Source organism: Talpa occidentalis, unplaced genomic scaffold, assembly GCF_014898055.3.
Source record: "Talpa occidentalis isolate TD23 unplaced genomic scaffold, MPIMG_talOcc4v2.1 talOcc4.3, whole genome shotgun sequence".
Taxonomy (NCBI): Eukaryota; Metazoa; Chordata; class Mammalia; order Eulipotyphla; family Talpidae; genus Talpa; species Talpa occidentalis.
The window spans coordinates 53,819,856-53,834,964 of record NW_023603184.1 but is presented as its reverse complement, the minus strand read 5'-3'; positions in this window follow the sequence as shown (position 1 = coordinate 53,834,964).

The following is a 15,109-nucleotide window of genomic DNA, read 5'->3' as shown; positions in this document are numbered from 1 at the left end:
ATCATGACCCTGGACCAGCACCTCCACACCCCCATGTACTTCTTCCTGAGGAGTCCATCCTTCACGGATCTCTGCCTCCTCTCAGCCACAGTCCCCAAGTCCATTGCCAGCTCTCTGAGGCACAGCAGCTCCATCTCATTCCTAGGCTGTGTCGCCCAGGTCTTCGTGATGGTTATGTCAGCAGTTACAGAGATGCACCTGCTCACTATGATGAGTCTTGACCGCTATGCTGCCATCTGCCACCCCTTGCACTATTATGCCATCATGATCAGGGACAGGTGTGTGCAGCTGACAGCTGTGTCCTGGCTGGGTGGGGGTCTGTATGCTGTGATGCTCACAGGTGGAACCCTCTCCTTGTCCTACTATGGTTCAAACATGGTCCACCAGTTCTTCTGTGAAGTCCCTCAGTTATTGGCTATTTCCTGCTCAGAAAATATACTGAGCAAATTTGTCCCCATTCTCTTTAGTGTAGTGTTGAGTATCTGCTATTTTATTTTCATCATCATTTCCTTGTCCACATCTTCTCTGCTGTCAGGAAGATCCCATCCACAGAAGGTAAGGCCAAAGTCTACTCCACCTGCCTTCCCCACCTGCTGCTTGTGATGCTGTTTCTCTCCGCACCAAGCTTTTCTTATCTGAAGCCGACCTCAGGGACTCCCTCCATGTCTGACCTGGTCATTTCTATGTTTTACATGATGGTGCCCCCCAACCTTTAATCCCGTCATATACAGTCTGAGGAACCAAGCCATGAAGTCGGCTGTGTGGAGACTGATGAAGGGCCAATCATATAAGAAGTGAGATATCACAATCTACATTTACAACCCCTCATTTATTCAATTTCTCCTGTCTCAGTCTTAATGTCATCATTTATAATGTCCAGACTTCTTGCATTAGGATTTTCTTTGCCAGATATATATATATATATATATATATATATATATATGTATATATATGTATATATATATATGTGTGTGTGTGTGTGTGTGTATATGTATATATATATATATGTGTATATATATATATATATATATCTCCTCATGTTCTTCCATAAGCTGTAGTTCCCTAATAATGTAATCCTTTGCCAACTTTCAACCAGTGTGATATTCGTAAACTGAATTCCCCTCACAGTTGCAAACAATGTATATGGCATAGAAAGAATGTTCTGCAACTCACACATCACCAACATTTATGTGACATGAAGCTTTGGTAAAGGGGGTCTGTTGTTGGGAGTACATGGTCATTGGACCCCAGTCATGGGCACTGGGTTTCCTCAGCCTGTTTGTCTCCACTGAGGGTCCCGACTTGTGAAGGGGAGGGGAGACAGCTGAGTGGGTTCCCCCATCCCTCTTGATTCCTAATGGGGCTTCTCCCTCTAACAGAAATTCATGTTTCTGTGCAAAGGACAAAGGAAATCACACTTAAATCTTCCAGAGATGGAAGGATGGAAGCGTCCTTGGTTAGTAGGAATCTATGACTGAAACCTGGAATTGATGGAACAATAATTTCTGTGATGCCTGTTTTGATGCCAATGTGACTACACTCCCTTGTTGTGGTGTTTTCAAAAGTAGTTGTATGGAGAGGGGCGGATCAACATGGTGGTGAGGAAACTCTGCGAGTAAGGTCTCCCATTAAAAAAAAAGTTAATAGGGAGGAAAAGCGGCAGGTCCCAGTGAGAACTGGGACACAGAAGATAAACGGATGATTTCAGCAAATTACCCGAAGAAAAAGTTGCCATAAAAGAGGACTAGAAGGGAGAAAAGCTCAGAACCCTGCTACCCTCTCCCACCCACAAAGTTGGCACTCTCCAACCAACAGGAAGGAGAAAAAACAAAAAAAACGAAAACAACCAACAAGAACAAACTACGCATCAAGCAGGACTGTGAGTGGAAAGGAACTATTTCAGCCACCACACCCCATGAACTGGAGCTCTGGAGAACCCTGCAGGATTTGCCGCAGAGGTGAGTGAACGGCTCCAGGCGCCATTAGAGAAAAACAGACTCCCAGAGACCTACACACAGCCCCAGGCCAGCCAGTAAGCTTGTGCAGAAAAGCGGCGCGCGTGAAAATCAAACGCGGATCGCGGCTGCCCAGGTCCCTGCCCCTGTGACCTAGGCTTGCAGGGAGGCGCGCGGGGGACCTCACTGTGGTGAATGTCCCTCCCTGAGTAATCAGAAACCAGGCGCCTGGACACAGGAGCAGGGTGCAAAAGGCGCCATTTCTGCGGACACCAAACTGGACCTGAGGGCTTTGGAACTGAGACCCGGGGCACGAAATTCGGGGAGTGGGTTCCCCATGATGGTGGGGCACAAGGCAGACACAGCACCCCAAAACCGTTGAGGCTTTCCCCACCATGCCCACTCTGTTCCCCTGTCCCATCGCTTAAAAATAACAGCTCCCCAAGGACACTAGGAGAGATCTCTGGCGCCACCTAGCGACCAGAAAAAAATCACCAGCACCCCTTAGAATAGGGACCTTTCTTCAGTAAAGACTACTTGAAACTGGCAGAAGGCTGTTGGAGGAGCCAGTGGTGAGCTGGGAAGTTCACCCACGGCAGTCCCCTTCTGACCAGCAGTCTGAGCCCAGAGGGGAAGCAGGCACCCACGGCTGGGGCAGACCAGGCGTGCGGAAGAATGTGCCTGTCTCTGAAACTCCATTTTAGAATAGGGACCTTTCTTCAGTAAAGACTGCTTGAAACTGGCAGAAGGCTCCTGGAGGAGCAAGAGGTGAGCTGGGAAGTTCGCCCTCGCCAAGCCCTTTCTGGCCAGAAGTCCGAGCCCAGAGTGGGAGCGGGCACCCACGGCTGGGGCAGATCCAGCATGCAGGAGAGTGTGCCTGTCTCCGAATCACCATTTTAGAATAGGAACCTTTCTTCAATAAAGTCTGATTGAAACTGGCAGAAGGCTCCCAGAGGAGACAGAGGTGAGCTGGGAAGTTCGCCCAGACCAGACCCCTTCAGGCCAGCAGACTGAACCCAGAAGGGAAGCGGGCACCCACAGCTGTGGCAGACTGGGAGCGCAGAAGAGCATGCCTGTCTCCAAAGTGCCATTTTAGAACAGGGACATTTATTCAATAAAGACTGCTTGAATCTGGCAGAAGGCTCCCTGTGGAGCCAGAGGGAGAAGGTTCCCTGCACAGTCAGAGGTGAGCCAAAGGCCCCCACAAGCCCGGTTCCACCTGGCAGGAAGTCGGAGCCCAGAGGAGGATCCAGAGATTTGTAACCCAGAGTGCAATCCAGCTGCCCCACCTTCAGAGAAGTCTGTGGGACTTCAAGATGCACCTTTGTAACTAAACACAGAAGGAGGAGAGATTCTGTGACAGTGGCCATTAACATACGCAAAGTACCACTGCCTCACTACACTTCTGGCATAACAGTTTTTGACTCGTTTGGATTGCCAGTTTCTGAAACTCCCGAAAGAACACACCAAAAAGATGCCAGCCAGTACCAGTGGCACAGTGTCCCAACACATAAAGCAAATTAGAAGACAGGCAGCAGGGAAAAGAAAAAAACTACAAGCAAAGTAGCAACACCTCAGAAAAAAGACACACCACAAAAACAAAAACAAAAAAACAAACAAACAAACAAAAAAACCACCCACCAGCTTACAACTACGGTGACTTGGAAGAACTTCTGAGTCTTCCAGAAAAAGAATTTAAAATTGCCGTGATGGAAAAACTGATAGAAATCATTAAGGAAAACAACACTCAGAAGAACGAAATTGAGTCCCTAAAGAGGGAAGTAAAAAAAATTCAGGAGATCAAAGAATTAATAGAGGCACTAAAGAACTCTGGGAAAAGCAATGAAAGCAGAATAGATGAAATGGAAGAACGAATAAGTACTCTTGAAGACACAGAAATAAAAAAGAACCAAAACAGAAAAGGAAAGAGAAGTACGAAGGAAAAAGACCAAAGAAAGATATCAGGAACTATCTGACTCCATGAGGAAAGGAAATATAAGAGTTATAGGAATCCCAGAAGGAGAGGAGATAGATGTAGGAACAGAGAAAATATTCAAGGAAATAATTGAAGAGAACTTCCCAAACGTGAAGAAGAAGCTGAAAATTGATACACAAGAAGCAAGAAGAACACCAAACTTCCATGACAAAAGGAAATTCAGCAAGACACATAATAGTAAAGCTCCCGAGAATCCAAGACAAGCAAAAAATAATGAAGCTGACAAGAGGGAAGAAAGAGATAACATTTAAAGGAAAACCAATCAGACTGACATCAGACTTCTCTGAAGAAACACTATGGGCAAGGAGAGAGTGGAGGGACATAGTCAACAGACTCCAAGGAAACAGATGCCAACCAAGAATACTCTATCCCGCAAACCTCTCCTTCCTCTATGAAGAAAGAATAAGGACCTTCTCAGATAAACAGAAACTCTGGAATTTCATTACGACTAAAGCCCCACTCCAAAAAATACTACAAGGAGTCCTAAAGCCAGAACCTCAGAGGGACGAATAATAACGAAAGAAGGCCAAAAAAAAGTTATTAAAAGAATAACTAAATAAAATCAAAGGAAAGACAAACACAATGGCAAATACAGATGCTAACATTTCAATATAAACTCGAAATGTAAATGGACTAAACTCTTCAATAAAAAGACACAGAGTCGCAGGCTGGATCAAGAAACAAAACCCAGGGCCTCCCCAGTGGTGGAGCATTTAAGTGCTGGGTTGCGAAACTGCCCTCAGCCTCTGCAGTGCCAGTTTGATCCCCGGCTGCTCCCCGACCACCGGGTGAGGGTCCCACATGGCACGCAGACCTCTCCTGATGCCCACGGCTCCCCTCAGCAGTGTACTTTGGTCCTTCTGCCTGCTCTGCTCCCCGCTCTGGCTCTGGTGAATTCTCTCACCCTCCTGCGCTTCTGACTGTACCCGGTGCTTGTATAAATAAATAAATAAATCTTTTTTAAAAAAAAGAAACAAAACCCAAGCTTTTGCTGTCTCCAGGAAACACATTTAGCTACAAAAGATAAAAATAGACTCAAAGTTAAAGGGTGGAAAACAATCTTACAAGCAAATGGACCAAAAAAGAAAGCAGGAACAGCTATACTTATATCAGATAAAACAGATTTCGAACTCAAAAAGGTAAAAAAGAGACCCCAATGGTCACTACATTATGATCAAGGGGACAATACTTCAAGAAGAAATAACACTCATTAACATATATTCACCAAATGAAGGAGCACCAAAATATATCAGACAACTATTATCATCTTTGAAAACAGACATCAGAGAAAACACATACATAAAGGGAGACTTCAACACACACTATCAACAATGAACAGATCAACGAGACAAAAAATAGCCAAAGACACTAAAGCTCTAAATAGGGATCTAGAGCGCTTGGGCTTAACAGACATCTATAGGACACTAAACCCCAAAAAATCTGAGTACACATTTTTCTCAAGCACACACAGATCATTCTCCAGGATAGATCACATACTGGGACCCAAGACAAACATCAACAGATACACCGAGATTGAAATCATACCAACCATCTTTTCTGACCGTGAAGGCATCAAACTAGAAATAAACCATAAAAAGAAGGCAAGGAACTCTCCTACCTCATGGAGTTTGAAAACCACACTACTGGAAGACCACTGGACTAATGAGGAGATCAAAGAAGAAGTTAAGCAACATGGCGGCGAGGAGACGCTGCGAGTAAGATCTCCCATTAAAAAAAGTTAATAGGGAGGAAAAGCGGCAGGTCCCAGTGAGAACTGGGACACGGAAGATAAATGGATGACTCCAGCAAACTACCCAAAGAAGAAAGTCGCCATAAAAGAGGACTAGAAGGGAGGAAAGCGCAGAACCCTGCTCCCCTCCCCCACCCACAGAGTTGGCACTCTCCGACCCACAGAGAGGAGGAAAAAAACAAACTAAAATGACCAACAAGAACAAACTACGCAGCAAGCGGGACTGTGAGTGGAAAGGAACTATTGCAGCCACCACACCCCGTGAACGGGAGCTGTGGAGAACCCTGCAGGATTCGCCGCGGTGATGAGTGAACGGCACCGGGCGCCATTAGAAAACAACAAAGACCATCGGAGGAGATCTGCACACAGCCCCGGGCCGGCCAGTAAGCTAGCGCGGAAAAGTGGCTCGCTTGGCGTGCTTGAAAAGCAAACGCAGATCGGGATCGCTGCTGTCCAGGTCCCCGCGTCTGAGACCTAGGCTTACGGGGAGACGCACGGAGGCCCTCACTGAGGTTAAAGTCCCTCACTGAGTGAGCAGGAACCAGGTGCCCAGGCACGGGAGCGGGGTGCAAAAGGCGCCATTCCTGCACCATTGAACTGGGCTACAGCCCACGTCCTGGACCTGAGGGCTTTGGAACTGAGACCCGGGGCACGAAATTCAGGGCGTAGGTTCTCCACGATGGTGGGGCACAAGGCAGACACAGCACCCCAAAGCCATTGAGGTTTACCCTACCATTCTCACTCTGTTCCCTGTCCCCGGGGGGGGGGGTCGAAAAACAGCCCCCCAAGGACAATAGGAGAGATCTCTGGCGCCACCAAGCGACCAGAAAAAAAAGTCACTAACACCCCATAGAAGAGGGAAATTTCTTAAGAAAAAACTTCTTGAAAAGGGCAGAAGGCTTCTGGAGGACCCAGTGGCCAGCTGGGAAGTTAGCCCACGCCAGGCCCCTTCCGACCAGCAGTCTGAGCCCACAGAGGGAGCAGGCACACACGTCCGGGGCAGACCGGGTGCGCAGAAGAGTGTGTCTGAGACCGGATGCGCAGGGACTGCATCCCGCTTTGCCATTTTAGAACAGGGACATTTCTTCAGTAAAGACTGCCTAAAACCAGCAGAAAGCGCCCCCAGAAGCCAGAGAGGGCTCCTGGAGGAGCCAGAGGGGAGCGGAGAAGTTTACCCAAGATGCCAGCCAGTCCAAGCAACACAATGTCCCAATGCATACGACAAATTAGAAAACAGACAGTAGGGAGTAGAAGAACCACACGCAACCTAACAACTCCTTAGGAAAGAAGCACACCACAAAAAGAAAACCACCCCCCAGATTGCAAAGACAGTAACTTGGAAGAACTTCTGAGTCTTCCAGAAAGAGAATTTAAAATTGCCATAATTAAAAAAGTGACAGAAGTCATAAAGGAAAACAATGATCAGAAGAAGGAAATTGAATCCCTAAAGAGGGAAAACAATGGTCAGAAGAATGAAATTGAGTCACTAAAGAGGGAAGTAAAAGAAATGCAGGAGATCAAAGAATTAATGGAGGAACTAAAGAACTCTGGAAAAAGCAATGAAAGCAGAATAGATGAAATGGAAGAACAAATAAGTACTCTTGAAGACACAGAAATAAAAAGAACCAAAACAGAAAAGGAAAAGAAGTACGAAGGAAAAAGAACGAAGAAAGACTTTGGGAACTATCTGGCTCCATGAGGAAAGGAAATATAAGAGTTATAGGAATTCCAGAAGGAGAGGAGAGAGATGTAGGAACAGAGAAAATATTCCAGGAGATAATTGAAGAGAACTTACCAAATGCGAAGAAGGAGCTGAAAATTGATATACAAGAAGCAAGAAGAACACCAAACTTCCACGACGAAAGGAAAAATACAGCAAGACACATAATAGTAAAGCTCCCAAGAATCCAGGACAAGGAAAAAATAATGAAGCTGACAAGAGGGAAGAAACAGATAACATTCAAAGGAAAACCAATCAGGCTGACATCACACTTTTCTGAAGAAACACTACGGGCAAGGAGAGAGTGGAGGGACATAGTCAACAGACTCCAAGAAAACAGATGCCAACCAAGAATACTCTATCCCGCAAAGCTCTCCTCCCTCTATGAAGAAAGAATAAGGACCTTCCCAGACAAACAGAAACTCCGGAATTTCATTACAACTAAACCCCCACTCCAAAAAATACTACAAGGAATCCTAAAACCAGAACCTCAGAGGGACGAATAACAATGAAAGAAGACCAAAAAAAAAGTTATTAAAAGAATAACTAAATAAAATCAAAGGAAAGACAAACACAATGGCAAATACAGATGCTAACATATTAATATTAACTCGAAATGTAAATTGATTAAACTCTTCAATAAAAAGACACAGAGTTGCAGCCTGGATTAAGAAACAATACCCAACCTTTTGCTGTCTCCAGGAAACACATTTAGCTACAAAAGATTAAAATAGACTTAAAGTTAAAGGATGGAAAACAATCCTACAAGCAAATGGACCAAAAAAGAATGCAGGAACAGCTATACTTATATCAGAAAAAACAGACTTCAAACTCAAAAAAATAAAAAGAGACCCCAATGGTCACTACATGATGATCAAGGGGACAATACTTTAAGAAGAAATAACACTCATTAACATATACTAACCAAACGAAGGAGCAACAAAATATATCAGACAACTGTTGTCCTCTCTGAAAACAGACATCAGAGAAAACACATACGTAGTGGGAGACTTCAACACACGACTATCAACAATGATTATATCAATAAGACAAAAAATAAGTAAAGAAACTAAAGCTCTAAATAAGGACCTAGAGCATTTGGGCTTAACAGACATCTATAGAACACTAAAACCAAAAAAAAAACGAAGTACATATTTTTCTCAAGCGCACACGGATCATTCGCCAGGATAGATCACATAGTGGGGCACAAGACAAACATCAAAGGATACACCAAGATTGAAATCATACCAACCATCTTTTCTGACCATGAAGGCATCAAACTAGAAATAAACCATAAAAAGAAGGCAAGGAACTCTCCTACCTCATGGAGATTGAAAACCACACTACTGGAAGACCACTGGACTAACGAGGAGATCAAAGAAGAAATTAAAAAATTCTTTGAATTGAATGACAATGAGGAGAACAATTTCCTAAATATATGGGATGCAGCAAAAGCAGTAATAAGAGGAAAATATATAGCAATAGAAGCTCACATCAAAAAACAAGAAAGAACTCAAAGAAACAACCTAATCTCAAAGCTCAGAGATCTAGAAAAAGAACAACAAAAAACCCCAAAACCAGTAGAAGAAAAGAAATAATAAAAACCAAAGCAGAAATAAATGAAATTGAAACTAAAAAAACAATCCAAAAGATCAATGAAACCAAGAGCTGGTTCTTTGAAAAAATCAATGAAATAGACAAACCCCTAGCCAGGCTCACAAAGGAAAAAAGGGAGAAAGCACAAATAAACAGGATCATAAATGAAAGAGGAGAAATCACAACAGACACAGCAGAAATCAAAAGAATAATCAGTAACTACTATGAAGAGTTATATGGAAACAAGTTCAACAATCTAGAGGAGATGGTCAAATTCCTACAACTCTACAATCACCCAAAGCTAGATAAAGAAGAAATAGAACACCTAAACAGTCCAATTACAAATAGCGAAATTGAAATGGTAATCAAAAACCTCCCCAAAAACAAAAGCCCAGGACTTGATGGATTTACAAATGAATTCTACCCAACATTCAGAGACGAATTAGTGCCTATACTTCACAAACTCTTCCAAAAAATTGAGAAGGAAGGGACAATACCAAACACGTTCTATGAAGCCAATATTACACTAATACCAAAACCGAATAAGGACAACACAAAAAAGGAAAACTACAGGTCAATCTCCCTAATGAACACTGATGCAAAAATCCTCAATAAAATTATAGCTATCAGAATCCAACAAAGTATCCATAAGATAATACACCACGACTAAGTTGGATTCATCCCTGGGACACAAAGATGGTTTAACATCCGAAAATCAATCAACGTTATCCAACACATCAACAAAAAGAAATATAAAAACCATATGATAATATCAATAGTTGCTGAGAAAGCTTTCGACAAAGTGCAACACGCATTCATGATAAAAGACCTTGAAATTCTTGGGATGCAAGGACATACCTCAACATCATAAAGGCCATCTATGACAAGCCAACAGCCAGTATCATTCTCAATGGTGAAAAGCTGAAAGCAATTCCATTAAGATCTGGAACAAGACAAGGATGTCCACTCTCACCACTGCTTTTCAATATAATACTGGAAGTCCTAGCCAGAGCAATAAGACAAGAGAAAGACATACAAGAAATCCAAATAGGAAAAGAAGAAGTCAAACTATCACTATTCGCAGATGATATGATAATATCCATAGAGAACCCCAAAAACTCCACAGAAAAACTAATTCAACTCATCAATCAATTCAGTAAATTGGCAGGATACAAAATCAACACACAAAAGTCAGTAGCCTTCCTATACACAAACAATAAATCTGAAGAAGAAGAAATCAAAAAAAAAAAACATCCCTTTTATTATCGAAACAAAAAAAAATCAAATATTTGGGAATAAATCTAACAAAAGAGGTAAAGGACCTATACAAAGAAAACTATAAAACACTGTTAAAAGAAATAGAAGAAGACAAAAAGAAATGGAAAGACATCCCCTGCTCATGGATTGGAAGAATCAACTTTATTAAAATGGCCCTCCTACCAAAAGCAATCTACAGATTCAATGCTATTCCAATCAAAATTTCAATGTCATTCTTCAAAGAAATAGAACAATTATTGATGAAATTCATATGGAATCACAAAAAACCCCGAATAGCCAAAGCTCTACTGAAAAAAAAGAAGGAAATGGAGGCATCACACTCCCAGACTTCAAACTATACTACAAAGCCATAATCATCAAAACTGCATGGTATTGGAACAAGAACAGACATACAGACCAATGGAATCGAATAGAAAATCCAGAAATAAACCCACAGATTTATGGTCAACTAATCTTTGACAAAGGAGCAAAGACTATGCATTGGAGCAAAGAAAGTTTGTTCAATAAATGGTGCTTGGAAAACTGGGTTGCTACATGCAAAAGAATGAAGCTTGACCACTACCTCACACCATACACAAAAATCAATTCAAAATGGATTAAAGAACTAGACATAAGACCTGAAACCATAAAATACATAGAAGGAAATATAGGCGAAACACTATGTGATTTGCATATCAAAGACATCTTTACAGACACATCACCCAAAGCAGTGATAGTGAAGGCAAAGACAAACAGCTGGGACTACATCAAATTAAAGAGTTTCTGCACAGCAAAAGAGACAATAACCAAAACAAAGAGAAACCCCACCAACTGGGAGAATATTTTTGCACACAACACTAATGATAAAGGACTGATCAAAAAAATCTGCAAAGAGCTGATGAGACTCAGCAACAACAAAGAAAATAATCCAGTCAATAAATGGGCAGAAGAGCTAAAAAGAAACTTCTCTGGAGAGGAAATGCAAATGGCCAACAGACATATGAAAAAATGTTCAACATCACTTGTAATCAGGGAAATGCAAATCAAAACTACCATGAGATACCATCTTACACCAGTGAGAATGGCACATATTAAAAAAACTAGCAACAAGAAATGTTGGTGAGGTTGTGGAGAAAAAGGAGCTCTTCTGCACTGTTGGTGGGAGTGCAAACTGGTCCAATCACTATGGAGAGCTGTGTGGAGTTTTCTGGACCTACCAAACACAGAGCTTCCATATGATCCAGCAATTCCACTCCTAGGTATTTACCCAAAGGACACAGAAACATCAATTCCAAAGACCACCTGCACCCCTATGTTTATAGCAGCAGTATTTACAATAGCTAAACTTTGGAAACAGCCCAAATTCCCAAAAATAGATGAATGGATCAAGAAGATGTGGTACATATATACCATGGAATATTACTCAGCATTCAAAAAAGATAAACACATGCAATTTGCAGCAACATGGATGGTGCTGGAAGGGATCATGCTCAGCGAAATAAGCCAGAAAGAAAAAGAAAAATAACGGATGGTCTCACTCATAGCAAGAATCTAGAAAACTTAAATATGGGACCAGGAAAATGAATAACTATAAGAAAGTGAAAATCGAAATCAACAAAAACTATGAACCAGAGACAATTTTTGGGTGGTGGGGGCCGGGAGGGGAGGGATTGGGGTCAGAATGGGGGGTTTGCAATTGTATGGGGGAATATAAAAATAAAATTTATTATTTAAAAAATAATAAAAATAAAAAGAAGAAATTAAAAAATTCTTTGAATTGAATGACAAGGAGGAGACCAATTTCCTAAATATATGGGATGCAGCAAAAGCAGTAATAAGAGTAAAATATATAGCAATAGAGGCTCACATCAAGGAACAAGAAAGAACTCAAAGAAACAACCTAATCTCGAAGCTTAAAGATCTAGAGGAAGAACAAGAAAAAAACCCCAAAACTAGTAGGAGAAAAGAAATAATAAAAGCCTAGAGCCACAGAGAATCAAATCCAGTGAGGAGAATTAGGACTTGTTTCAAGACATGACTTTGTGGAATTTCTGAGTCTTCCTAGTTCATAAAAAGTCTTTCGATTCTACTTGAGCCTCTTGGAATCCTTGCCATTCAGAAGGAAGAGATTGTTACATCAGAGATGTGGCAATTGAAATCTGTCCATATCTCAAATTATAACACACCCAGGAGATCACCCTACATTCCTCCACTCCCTGTACTAAATATCATTGACTGAAGAGCCAGATCCTTTGCAATGTAGAAAATAACACCATTTCTAGTTGCAAAAAAATGAACATTGTGAAGTATTCAGTTGACTTGTGGTCTGGGTTGTGCAAATATTTGCATACGCAATATACTTATAAATCGTAATAATATAAAAAAAAAAAAAAAAAAAAAAAAGCCAAAGCAGAAATAAATGAAATTGAAACTGAAAAAACAATCCAAAAGATCAATGATACTAAGAAGTAGTTCTTCAAAAAATTTAATAAAATAGATAAACCCCTAGCCAGGCTCACAAAGGAAAAAAGGGAGAAAGCACAAATAAACAGGATCATAAATGAAAGAGGAGAAATCACAACAGACACAACAGAAATCAAAAGAATAATCAGAAACTGCTATGAAGAGTTATATGGAAACAAGTTCAACAATCTAGAGGAGATGGACAAATTCCTACAACTCTACAATCACCCAAAGCTAGATAAAGAAAAATAGAACACCTAAACAGACCAATTACAAGCAGCAAAATTGAAAGGGTAATCAAAAACCTCCCCAAAAACAAAAGCCCAAGACCTGATGGATTTACAAATGAATTCTATCAAACATTCAGAAACAAATTAGTGCCCATCCTTCACAAACTCTTCCAAAAAATTGAGAAGGAAGGGACAATACCAAACACGTTCTACGAAGCCAACATTACAATAATACTAAAACCAAACAAGGACAACACAAAAGAAGAAAACTACAGGCCAATCTATCTAATGAACGCTGATGCAAAAATCCTCAATAAAATCTTAGCTATCAGAATCCAACAATGTATCCATAAGATAATTCACCACAACCAAATAGGATTTATTCCAGGGACACAAGGATGGTTCAACATCAGAAAATCAATCAATATAATCCAACATATCAACAAAAAGAAATATAATAATCATATGATAATATCAATAGATGCTGAGAAAGCTTTCGACAAAGTACAACACCCATTTATGACAAAGACCCTTGAAATTCTTGGGATACAAGGAACATAACTCAATATCATAAAGGCCATCTATGACAAGCCAACAGCCAGTATCATTCTCAATGGTGAAAAGCTGAAAGCAATTCCATTAAGATCTGGAACAAGACAAAGATGTCTGCTCTTACAACTGCTTTTCAGTACAATACTGGAGGTCCTAGCCAGAGCAATAAGACAAGAGAAATACATACGAGGAATCTAGATAGGGAAGGAAGAAGTCAAACTATCACTATTCGCAGATGATATGATAATATCCATAGAGAACCCCAAAAACTCCACAGAAAAACTAATTAAACTAATCAATCAGTTTAGTAAAGTAGCAGGATGCAAAACCAACACACAAAAACCAGTAGCCTTCCTATACACAAACAATAAATTTGAAGAAGAAGAAATCATGAAAACCACCCCTTTTACTATTGAAACAAACAAACAAAAAACAACAAATACTTGAGAATAAATCTAGCAAGAGAGGTAAAGGACCTATACAAAGAAAACTATAAAAACTGTTAAAAGAAATAGAAGAAGACACAAAGAAATGGAAAGACATCCCCTGCTCATGGATTGGAAGAATTAACATTATCAAAATGGCCATCCTACAAAAAACAATTTACAGATTCAATGTTAATCCAATAAAAATTTCAATGACATTCTTCCAAGAAATTGAACAAACATTGATGAAATTCATATGGAGCCACCAGAAACCCCAAATAGCCAAGGCTCTCCTGAAAAAAAAAAAAGGGAATGGAGGCTTCACATTCCCAGATTTCAAACTATACTAAAAAGCCATAATAATCAAAACTGCATTGTATTGCTACAAAAACAGACACATGGACCAATGCAACCAAATAGAAAAATCCAGAAGTAAACCCACAGATTTATGGTCAACTAATCTTTGACAAAAGAGCAAAGTATATGCACAGGAGAAAAGAGTTTGTTCAATAAATGGTGCTGGGAAAACTGGGGAGCTACATGCAAAAGAATGAAACTTGACTACTACATTACACCATACAGAAAAAACAACTAAAAATGGATTAAAGAACTAGACATAAGACCTGAAACCATAAAATATACAGAAGAAAATATATGCGAAATACTACATGACAAATACTGCAGCAACATCTTTAAAGACTCATCACCAAAACAGTGATAGTGAAGGCGAAGATGAACAGCTGGGAGTACATCAAATTAAAGAGCTTCTGTAAAGCAAAAGAGACAATAACCAAAACAAAGAGAAACCCCACCTACTGGAGAAAACTTTTGCACACAACACTAATGATAAAGGACTGATCACAAAAATCTACAAAAAGCTGAAGAAACTCAACAAAAACAAAGTAAATGATCCAGTCAAAAAATGGGTGAATAAGCTAAAAATGAACTTCTCCAAAGAGGAAATGCAAGTAGCCAACAGGCCTATTAAAAAATGTTCAGCATCACATGTAACCAGGGAAATGCAAATCAAAACTGCAATGAGATACCATTTTACACCGGTGAGAATGGCACATATTAAAAAAAAAAAAAAAAAAAAACTAGCAACAACAAATGTTGGTGAGGATGTGGAGAAAAATGAACTCTCCTGCACTGCTGGTGGGAGTGC